The 12,615-nt window shown below is 32.2% G+C and overlaps 1 protein-coding gene across 1 annotated transcript in view; it reads right to left on the minus strand.

Moving 5' to 3' along the window:
* The window catches only part of LOC127835570 (polycystic kidney disease 2-like 1 protein), a 238,837-nt gene that overhangs the window by 145,108 nt on the left and 81,114 nt on the right, over positions 1-12,615 (minus strand). The window lies entirely within an intron of this gene.

Consider the following 12,615-nt stretch of genomic DNA (forward strand, 5'->3'; position numbering starts at 1 on the left):
TCATCCTTCAAGGTAAAAAAAAAAATCAAAGCGTTGTTCTCATGAAGCTGCACATTTTGAGTGGTGGAAGTTCAAGGTAAAGGTCATCCTTCAAGGTCAAAGTTCATTATTATTTTTTTCAAAGCAGCGCTCTCATAATAAAAAATTTCTGAACAGAAGTGTTTACAGCAACTGAATAGATGACATAATTGTTATGAGATCAGCAACAGAAGGTTGTTTTAAAAACTTATTTGTTGACAAGATACTCAGCAGTTTGTTGAAAAAGTACACATATTTAGTTTCAATGTTACATGATGTTTGTTAATTGAAATAATTTGTTTGATGGGGAAATAAACATTCGAATGTAATACAATGTATAACAATCTAAAAACTTTGCTATATTCATTACAACAACAGTTTTTGCATAGACTAATGCATAAGCACTGTTCTGTTTAATGAAATTATTTAGAATAAAGGTTTTGGTGTAATCATATGTATAATTATATATAATATTAAAAATGGGTAATTAAGAAAAGTATTGGTATTGATTATTGTGCTTACTTTTTTTCAATTCCATGGTAGTTTATGTAAGTTTTACTATAGATAACCCATTTCTAATGCTTTTAAATATTATTTTTCAAATATTAACTTGTTTAAGACTCGGTTTACTTTTAAAGGGGCCTTTTCACAGATTTTGGCAATTTTTTTAACTTATTCATTAAATGCTTTATATTGATAAATGTAAACATTGGATCGTAAAAGCTCCAGTAAAAAATCAAGAAAAAAAATAAAAAAAGGAAAAGAACATTGCCCGGAGCAGGTTTCGAACCAGTGACCCCTGGAGTCCTGCCAGAGTCCTGAAGTAAAAACGCTTTAGCCTACTGAGCTATTCCGCCGAGTACACACTCTTGACGTATTTTATACCTTATATAAGTAATCTTCGTAGTTTCACAAAATTTAACGACAAAAACAGAACTCTCCAAATTATTCAATCGTTTCGCGTTGCAACGCTTTATTATTTTTAAGTTTTAAAATCGTCAAATGATGCATATAAAGGCTATATTAGAGCATGAATAATGTTCAGTTTTACTGTTTCCTCACAAATATCATAACTAAAACGAAAACTTACGAATCTGAAACAACTTTTTTCAATTTTGTCAATTTACCAAAGCGTGAAAAGATCCCTTTAAAATACAAGTACATGTAACTTAAAACTGGCATGCTATTTATAATAGCAATAGTTTGCACACACATTTTATATCACATACTAAATGTAAATAATATTTAATAGATTTAAACTGTATTTAGTAGTCATCATTCAAAACCAAATGCTCCATTTAGAATATTTTGATTTGAAAAATTAGTAATTTGATAGTACTGTCTGATATCTTTTATGACATTTTTGAGTGTTTGCTGAAAATTGTAAAAAAAATAATATAACGGCACAAATACATTTTATAAATGCCCTTATGTCATTGATTTTGGTGGGTCATCCTGATGACATCAGATATGGTGAATGTCAAAGTATGTATAACTGTATGTGTTACGATTTCATTTTCATTTTTGTACGAAATAATAATCAGTATGTAAAGAAACTGAGCTTTATTATTATGGCATGTTTTGATAATATGTTCTGCGGTCATGAATCATTTATAAGTTGAAAGTGCAATTATCAAAAAGTTCAGACGTCAAGTCAATATACAATATATTGCATTATCATCCCCAGCCATAGGCGGAGGGATATTGTTTTGGCGTTGTCCGTGTTTCTGTCCGTCCGTCCGGAGCCATATCTTGGAAGTGCTTTGGCGGATTTCATTAAAGTTTGTATGAGTATATATACATGGATAATAGGATGATGCACGCCAAATGGCATTGTAAACCATCTGTTAATAACAGAGTTATGGCCCTTTGTTTTTGAAAAAATGCTTTTGTGTGTGTCGGGAGCCATATCTTGGAAGTGCTTTGGCGTATTTCATTGAAACTTGGTATGAGTATCCATAAGCATATTGGTGGGGGATATCAATTCAATGAATTTGCTTGTTACTAAAGGAGCCATGTGTTTATTGTGTGTGTGTCTAGATTAATATAGTATGATCTTTTCTGTATTGTATACATATCTTTATTTTCCTAAATATATTTAACTTACAATTTTGTTCTTAAAGTAATTGTATTCTTAATATAAGTATATCATTTGATTAATGTTGGAATATAGATGATAATTTACAAAGAGTCTTTTAGACTTGCGTTAACTGTCAATGTCATTTGTCTACTAAAAGCATCTGTTTCTATTCTGAAGTTTCACCTCTTGTATCAACACAGGTACCTATAGTATACACACCCTTGTATATAGCCCCTGAGTGATCAATATATAAGACGAGTCATACGAAATGGGTCGTATGTCGTTTGTGGCCAGTTTAGCTCCAGACCAGCGCGTGCATCCTTGCAGTCTTGTCTGTTACAACCCTAATGAGACCTTGAAACCTTGTGTGACTTTATACATGACTGCTTGATTGCCAATGCTGTGCTGGAGCTACATAGGCAACATACGACATAATACAAATGTTTGCATGACAATGATCATTTGTCAGTGAATTTTTGTTTAAAAATACATCTACGTTAAGCATGATATCTGGTGGTCATAGCTTTAAATTTAGTTCCATAGCTTTAAATTTAGTTTTAGGAAGCAAGATTGATATATGGTGTTTATAGCTTTACGTTTAATATATGTTCAATTCTTGATATATCTCAAAGAATAACTGCATGTGCATTGTGCCTATGACATAAAACAAATTTCTGCTTCGGTTCTAGTCTTCGAATTTTGTTCTTTGTTGTCAGTCAAATGAACAATTTTGTGATTATTTAAAGTCATATTTTTCCTTCAATTATACACGAATACTAATAATATTATTTACAATTATGTTTAGTGTAGTGCATAGTGAAGATCAACATCTAGTCATGTTTGAACTTATGGCAAGAGAAAACGCTCCTAAGCCTCTGCATTTGCTCTTTAGTGAATTTTGGTGATTGCATTGCGGTTTTAAGTAATCACAATTATGTAAGTTTTTCTGTTTTCTGTTTACTACTATTTTAGTAATGTTGGTTGGTTGGTTTTAATAAATTTTCAACAGTTTATGTATTGTTGTTTATTTCACTTTTAAAATACTAGTTCACCGAATCTGTTTTTTTTAATTTTTGAATGTTAAAACATATTATTATTATATATTATTTCCAAATGTATGTTATTTGGAATCGTCTTAAAGAATGCTACAAGCAACAGAAAAGATAAATAAAAAATGAATTTCACCGGGTTTTGAGCCCGGTGCATTTGAGAAGCAACAAAAATAATGCGTTTCCTAATGACCACAATTCCTCTAAGAAAACACGAATTTTACACGCTTTGTAGCAATCGGCGTAAACAAAATCCATCCAACACAAAGCTATGTGATATGTGTAGTGAACATATTGAAACAATGGAACATCTTTTCTGGGAGTGTAAACATATTCAATCTCTATGGAATCAATTGACAAACTTTCTAGAGAAACAACAGTTCAATATAAAACTATATCTCTTAGATATCAGTTTAGGAGTAAACTTCAAAATACAAGAGGTTAATAACTCTGTGAATTACATAATTATATTAATGAAATATGTTATATTCAGCATGAAATATAGAAAATAAATACCCACAATGAACTGTTTTATCAATTATTTAAAACTGTAGATTCAAATTGAAAAAGAAATTGCCCTTAATAAGGATAAACTTCATATATTTGAACAAAAATGGAAAGACATTAAACTTTTATAAACAAGTACAGTAGGCTTTCTATCCTCTTTATGCAACTCATCCTGATTCATAACTATTCTGTTTTTGTTATGTTTTGTAAAAACACCTATACATTAGCATATCTTGTATAACATGTTTGAAAATTTTTGCTACTACATGATATCGCTTTGTTTTATGATCATATACATGGATATGTTGTATGTCTTATATTGAATAAACAAAAAATAAGTAAACACAATCCAAATTAATGATGGTAAGCGTTAGCGTTGAAAACGCTTTATTATTATTTTATTTATCATTCTATTTCAGATGATGATAATCCATAAACGAAACGTTCGTTAAATATTTATATTACTCACGTTTTTTTGGGCTTTTGTAAATAATCCGTTCATTCTTTTTGAAATCAAAGTCATTTTACAAACCATGAACACATGCCTTACAACGTTAAGCAAATTTCACAAACAAATAATTTATAAAGCATTTTATTTCAACTATACGATAAGCGTGTTTCAAATATGTCAAATGATTATAAATTCAATCGCTACAAAAATGGCTCAGTATCTTTATTTGGTAAAAATGTTTTTATGGTTTATTCATTCATTGTGCAGTATGTTTTTTTCCAACTTCGCTAGTCTACCATCAATATTGAATGATGTCTTGACTTTATAGAGGCTTTATTTCTTTCTTAGCTTACTTTTTATCTACGTTGTATGCGATACTGTATGAAGTGGGAACATTCAACTCAAATCGTATTGAGCAAATTTTCTTAATGTGCGGAATGCAAACTTACTGACATTTGTTCAACATGCACCAATCAATTTTTCATACGTTTTTAAACGGGCACACTTGTTTAACTTCGGCGGTAAAAGTAATAAGCATATGTATAAACTGCACTCAACGAACATTTGTTTTTGCAAAATGGTAAGTGTTTAATTTGGTCGATTTACACGGCACGTATAGCACTGACTATTTGACAGTGCAGCTCAAAGTCGATCATAATTTCTGTGCTACGAGCTCATGATTGCCGTTCAGTAATATGAAGTATATTTGACATGTGCAACTGTAAAATTGTAAGTTACTAGAAATGTCCTACAAGAAAAGCCAAAACGTAGTGATCTACATGGCCTATCTCTCATATCGTGAGTGGATCGACCTGTACCAAACAGGTAGTATAGTGACGTCATTGTGAAGACCACGGGTCTGCTTCTTGTTCGTTCAAGTCGCTTCTTTCGTTTTGGCCTTTGTTGGCCTATCTCTATGTTCGGATGTTGGTAGACTGTAAAGCAAAATACTTAAATTTTAGTTTCGGTCTTTTACACGTTTCGTCTAAAAACAATGTGCACGATTGCCAATTAATTCAGTGGAAAAGATGCGTTTAAACACTGTTTATTAACGTTTTATTATTGATGCAGATAAAGCAAATTCATTATTTTGCTAGCTTGCAATAAAAGGGAAATGACGTGGTCATTGACGGGACGCGTTGATAAATTTGAAACGACCGCTTTCAAAAAAAAATTAACAATGCATGTTAAGTTGTTGTTGTTTGTCATTTATTTGTATACTTTATTGCTATGTTGACTAAGCGGGGATGGCTGATCGTGTTTTTCTGCTGCAGATAAGTAATAGTTTGGGTTTTGAACACTTCGATTAAACAGATCATCTATTTAAGCGTATTCTTGTATGCCCTTAATTAAAATACAGCTAATATTTGTTAATAAAAGATTTTACAAATGATACTCTTAATTTAGAATTACATACGTAAAGGTGTCGTAGTTTTTAATTTATGTTAAAAATACATATCGCAATACAATTAAACCATTAAGTTTTGGTGAGATAAAAAACTAAGTGTTTTTGATATGCCAATCGTCCAGTTTAATTCGGATTGAGTCTAAATATTAATATTAACGCCGATTTTTTTTAATAACATTTCATGTTTAATCTTAAAACCTTATTTACATTGCCGTGTATTTTATAATATATATTATTTGTCCTATATGATTAAGAAGTTATACCCTACTCATTCTAAACTGCGAGATTATGTCATGTCAGTATGCCAATGCTTATATAATGTGGTAATTAAATTTATTGAACGAATTCGCCAGTCCTTTGTTTTTATATTGTTTAAATACTAAACCTATTTCGAGCATTTGTCTACATCAGTAGAATAAATAATAACATTAACACAGGACGTTGGTACTTTCACTAATATCGCATTTTAATAGAAGTCAAGCAGCTTATGAAATATAATAGCTTTTTTGCAATCATACAGGTAACTGCAGACAGTATATATCAAACGTTTTTCTTCACAATGGTTTATTCTTCAAATTTTTCAGTACTCGGGTAGCTGTTTAGGCCATCATGACCTTCTAGTTCTGTATCGCATTTACACGCAAAACAGTTGTCAAATCATTTGCATATATAGTATTATTTGCAACTTGATATGGTAGATGTGTATATGCAATACGAAAACAAGAATGATGAACAATAACTGCGAATGATTAAGCTGTACAACTATTGTACTACACTCATTTCCATTGCGCTTATTTTGTATATGTTGAAAGAAGATTTATTCGATGTGAACAAAATGCCTTAAGAAAGATTTAACTTCGACCGTTTATTAGGAATTAAAAGCGAATTAGTGTTCTCCACCTTCGACAGGCGAAACTCACAGTAATGAGATTTGTCACCTTTCCACGTCCAATCGATGCGAAGCCGATCTCTGGAGACAGACGTAACACTTGTGCATGAGACTTATAACAGTGTTGCCGAGAGTAAATGATTCTCTAGGAGTCGACCTTCAAAATATTGGAATTTTAATACACGCATTGAACTTTATACTTATAACCGCCAAAGATGTATTTTAAGGAGAAGGTTTGCCAATCCGTTTGAAAAGAATATGTAGTGTTAAGTGCAGGTGTTTCTTAAGAAATTAGCTTATCAAATAGTGGTATCTTCATTTTCAAAATGTGGCTTATGTCTTTCGTCTTTGGCTTACAATCTAACAACAAACAACAGTCTTAAATCAAACAAAATAAATACCACACGGTTTTGAATTCGTCACCAAACGTCACCAAACCCGCTGGTTTGTGTACGACTATTACATGCGGTACTCTTTTGTTAATTGATTAGATCGGAATATGAACACCAGCGTAGTTCCCCTAACGGACGATACAAAAATACCATATGGACTTTAAGCAACATGCAAGCTTTATTTCACATCTAATCTTGGCCAATCGTCTGCAGCTTGTGGATGACCATAAGAGTTTGAGTTTCAGTTTGCATGAACAAGTGAACCACCTATAATATTTGTAAATAAACACACCACTTGTTTCTTCATTTGACAAATACCCTTTTCGACTCAGTATGTAGTATTTGATCACACTCTATAGGTTATCATGACCAACTTGTTTTTGTATTGATATGTTAGCGTTTTTACTGCAGTACAATTAGAATGATACACACACTCGAATGTAGGGTGGCAATATACAGTTTTTTTAGTCTCGGCCAATCTCATACACAAGCAGGAGTTAACCACTGTCCGAAACCTGGTCACCTCGCATATCTGAAAATAAACCAAGCACATTTCCAGAATGGTTGAGGGTGTGCCATCTGAAAAATCAGTAACATTCAAATCAACTGAGTTGGGGCAAAATGCTTTAGTATTGATTATTTCAAATAAAAACAACAAAATTATGTGTGTTTCCGAGCCTTTTTAAGCCAGTTTCAACAACAAACTGCCACTTTCCTGCGGAAGCAAGGTGCCTGGAGACCATGTTTTTACATTGGTAACTTACCAAGGACTAAACAGCAATGGAGAAAATTTGGGGTCAAAGGATTAGATTTTTTGTAATAGTTCAATGTCCGTACGCCCTTTCAAATTTCCAACAGAAACACTGACCGGAGCCAGCATTACACCTGTTTTCGCATTGCATTAATTCTACTTCCTGTATGCAGCTATAGTTACAATACCTATGTTTTGGTAACTAACAAACATCCACGAACAATCACCACAACTCAAACCTGACATTCATTATTATTTAGACACTCAAAATGGTGCTTACTTGAGCATTGTTCTCTTTATTTTGAAATTTCTCCCTTGCCAATGCGCATTGGTGGCTAAAAAGTGTGGTGTGCAGCCTAGAAAAGGTTAAGAAAAACCTAAACCGGCTTGTTTACATGTTGTAATTTATATTCCATTTCCTCAACTTTACGGTCGTGTTGCCTTATTGCATTTCCAGGGGTTGGGATAATTTAATACAGCTGCAAATTAGATTTGGAACTCTAAATGAGATTTTGGATGATAGACACATTTTAAATTGGATTCCATGAATTTAAGTCAGTTGCAATACTCAATTGAATTTTGTTGAATTTCACGGTTAAATGTAAATCTGGTTCTTTATGCTACAACATATTGTCTTGGTGTAATAATTAGACGGAATACATTTCGTAATTTGTATGTGTCATGCCGCCTTTACTAAGTGAGAGAATCCGTTGTTAATTGGTTACACGAACTACAATTGAGGCTGCGTGTATGTTTCAGTTTGATCACAAATTATATGCGTAAACGTATTCAACCTGTTGGAATTAAATTGGCCCGGCAACCAGCAACAGTAAACACTTTCACGATTATCGCATTGAGGAGATACATTTTATTTTCAGTCTTGACTACCAAATGCACAGTTTGTGTAAGATCGTGATATTTATATAAGTATTAACGATGGGACACATTTTAATACTTGTGCAGGCAAACAACAATTGTTATCAAATTTGGACCATACGTATGCAGTTTGTGTTTGAACGTTATTATTAAGTAGAGGTCACCGATTGATCACAGGCACAATATGTATGACCCTTCACTGGAAAAAGTCGTTTTATGTTTTAACTTTGTGAACAATTGCGTATTTAAAACACACTTATTTCACAATCATTTACTTAATGCCTTCTAGGTTGTGAAATAATTATGTTTATACACTGTATAGGTGCGAAAGCTTTTCATAATTAACTTTTCCGATGTGGCGATGTGGACTGGTGCAAAATTGGTACCGTGCTATTGCATATTTTATTAAAAAGATTCATTTTTGTGTGTTTGTGTGTGTGTGTGTGTGTGTGGTTTTCTTAAAGGAAAGTGTTTTTTTTGTTTTATTTTTGAATTAACTACGCAGTAAAAACCACTTAGAAATCAATCGCTTAAAGTTCAAAATAAATATGTTACCGTAACTCGTAAACTATGCATACATATTTAAATATATAGATTGTAAAATGTGTATAAACCGAAATTAAGATTTATGGTAATAATCATTTATAACACTCATACATTTTGTTTTAATAAAAAGAACGTATACCGAAACATGAACGTTCTGTTGCATCACAAGTTTAAGTTGGTATACAAAGACATTAAATTTCGTATTACATATTTAAATATCAAGATATTGTTCGGCGATTACATTTAAAAGACAAAACTTATCTGGACATTGTTATGTTTTCACGGATCGACCTGTGCAACATAATATATTTACTTATTTCTGCTTAGTAGTGTTGTTACTCCTCAGCTCATGTTTTCTTCCTTTCATTCTCTCACAAAATCCATACAATGTAAAGCCAGACACATCATCAAGTACCAGAAACTGTCTCTGTAGACGGATTGAAGTCATTTGTTTTCGCCTGATACTTCCACTTTTAATTCAATATTACCGCGCTGTGGCAATGGACGAGAACAAATAGCTCTGTCCTTAGGAAGCCTTGCAACTAGTTCAATATTGGACAACTTTAGCTGTTCACAGGCAAATGCCTACTGTCGACGGTCAATCGTTTCGTAAACCTGGACATAAGTAGGCATTTTATCCTTCATAGAATTCTGGACGATTTTATGAATAGGTATTTATTCTATTATTATTATGTTTTATATTTTTTTAATTAGAATTATTTTCAATATTGTTATTATTAATAATATTATAATAATGATAATAATAATATTATTACTATTATTATTTTATGATTATGAATATTATTGTTTTTATTATTATTATGTATTTTATGATTATGATTATTAGAAGTAGTAGTAGAAGTATATTATAAAATATGGTGTGCTAAAATTGTTTTGAACCTTAGCTTTAAAGGTTCTTTCAATTTATATTGCCATATATTCTCCTTATATAATTAACTTATATATATATAACTCCTCATAAACTTATGAAGTGTCTTTGACAAAAATACTTTTTTATATGTGTAATACACCACAAATGATATACAATTATGTATGGAGCGTATAGAAAAACAGGTAACTGCGCTTTCGTTTTGTTATATATCAGATAAGATTTCGTATCAAATAACGGCGAGACTTTTTTTGTTTATCATACCTTTTATATCCGCATTTATAATATATAATCACTGCGTCTCTGCATTCTTAACATAAAGGAACTAGGGCAAGAAAAGCCTAAGGAACCAAGTAAATTTAAATTATATTTTATATTATTTGTTTATAGAAATGCGCTTCATTAAAACATATTAGAAAAGATAATCAAATATTATATACACTAATTTGAAAACTTCATACCGAGACTTAACAGGTATCGAACTCATAAACATTTATTTTACCTACTGCGCTAATATGCTTTGTAAATAACCCTTTCGTACTCACAAAATGTACACATCAAAGAGCAAAGCAAATAGGTCCAATATTATAAAATTACTTGTATCTGTATTTTCATAAGCTTGTGTTAATTATATATTCACTGCTTAGCGAATAATATAAACATTATATCATGCCTCATAAGATTAGATATATAGGAATGATATTAGCAAGTTAAAGCTGGCTTAAGTCGCTGTTTCGAATGATTCGCAGTTCTGTTTAAGAGTTGATAAAGGTGTTCACAATTGTAATTTATGTTTTTTATTTCCAATTTATTTTCATTCAAAGATTGTTATACCTTTTCAATGATTTTGTCTCAATTAAGATAAATTCAATTGGAAAAAAGTCAGCTTAAGCTGATCCAGAGAAAAGAAAAATCAATACATTTAGGCATGGTGTTGTATTGTATTGTATTTCAGCATCACTACATTTGGGCATGGTGTTGTATTGTATTGTATTTCAGCATCAATACATTTGGGCATGGTGTTGTGTTGTATTGTATTTCAGCATCAATACGTTTGGGCATGGTGTTGTATTGTATTGTTTTTCAGCATCAATACATTTGGACATGGTGTTGTATTGTATTGTATTGCAGCATCAATTCATTTGGGCATGGTGTTGATTGTATTGTATTTCAGCATTGAAACATTTGGGCATGGTGTTGTATTGTATTGTATTTCAGCATCAACACATTTGCTCATGGTGTTGTATTGTATTGTATTTCGGCATCAATACATTTGAGCATGGTGTTGATTGTATTGTATTTCAGCATCACTACATTTGGGCATGGTGTTGATTGTATTGTATTTCAGCATCAATACATTTGAGCATGGTGTTGATTGTATTGTATTTCAGCATCAAATGCGGGAGATAAATACGTTGTATTCAAAATTATAATTTTCCGCTCTGTATTTTTCAGTGTCAAGTATGACTGGGTTTGTGTTAGTCAAGAGAATCAGCAAATCGTACATCTTCGTTGTCTTGTTGCTGTACACATGCGTGACATATCGCATGTTGGAATATGTTTTCCAGGATATTGCGCAAACGGGTGCATCGATTAAAAACTATCGCTTCGACGAAAAATTTGAAATCCAACTGGAAAATGTCACATTTCTTATCAACAAGCTATTGCACAAAAGAAACAATCTAAACTCAGGTGATTACAGTTTACTGAAATTGCTTCGTGAGCATAACATTAAATCAGAAGTAGATATAGAGCCAGTATTGTTGAATGAAGACTATGTTGTAAGTGGCGCGTATCCAATTAAAAAACGAGTGTACACACCTAAAAGTAAGTACATTGTTAATTGTAAAAATATCTACGAAATAGATCTCAAGAGAAAAATAGGCCATGGCGTTTCCAAACAAACTCTCCTGGGTGATTTTAGAGGGATGCCTGTAGCTGTTAAAATGGTAACGAGGCACCAAAGAGAAGTACGTCATTGTATCGAAAAACTTAACCATTCGGATACGGAGTTCCTAAGTCACCGCGCTAAGTGCTTCATGTTCTCTAATATGAAACTTATGAAGGAAATTCTTATGTTGGAGCAACTTAGCCATTCAGGATTTATCAAGCTTCTTGGCTACTGCGTTCGCAACGAGGAAAGTGATACAATGGATCTCAGCGAACGAGGAGTGATAAGCGTATATGAACTAGGAACAAGGATCTCTGTGTACAATCTGCAAACCTTAACTTGGCGGGAAAGAATTCAGCATAGCTTGCATTTGGCTAGATTTCTTTATTATCTGGAATTTTCACCCCTTGGATCATTGCGGATACGAGACTTTAAAGAGGAACATTTCTTAATGATTAATGGTACACTTAAAATGATCGATCTAGATGATGTGGACAACTTAGAGCCATCTTGTTCGGTTTATGTCAACGAAGTAGAACATGGTAATATAACTTTTGAAAGTCAAAGTAATGGTTGTGACTTTGCAATTCCGTGCCACAAAGGGTTGTGCGTAGGTTTTAATGCGAAACAAAACATGAAGTTCATGTACAAACTGTTCTTCAATGTTTTGATCTGCCCAACAGCATTTCCTAACTCGTTGTCTAGCGATATTAGAAATGTATTAGAAAGACTTGATGGCAATCGTATTTCAGCTTCAGAATTGATTGCTATTTTTTATAAATTATCCGCCTTCGATAATTGATAAACGAACGGTTTATACTTTCAGTTTTCCTTTATATTAAATCAAGTAGAAATTGTTAGTGTAGCT

This window comes from Dreissena polymorpha, chromosome 6, assembly GCF_020536995.1.
Source record: "Dreissena polymorpha isolate Duluth1 chromosome 6, UMN_Dpol_1.0, whole genome shotgun sequence".
Taxonomy (NCBI): Eukaryota; Metazoa; Mollusca; class Bivalvia; order Myida; family Dreissenidae; genus Dreissena; species Dreissena polymorpha.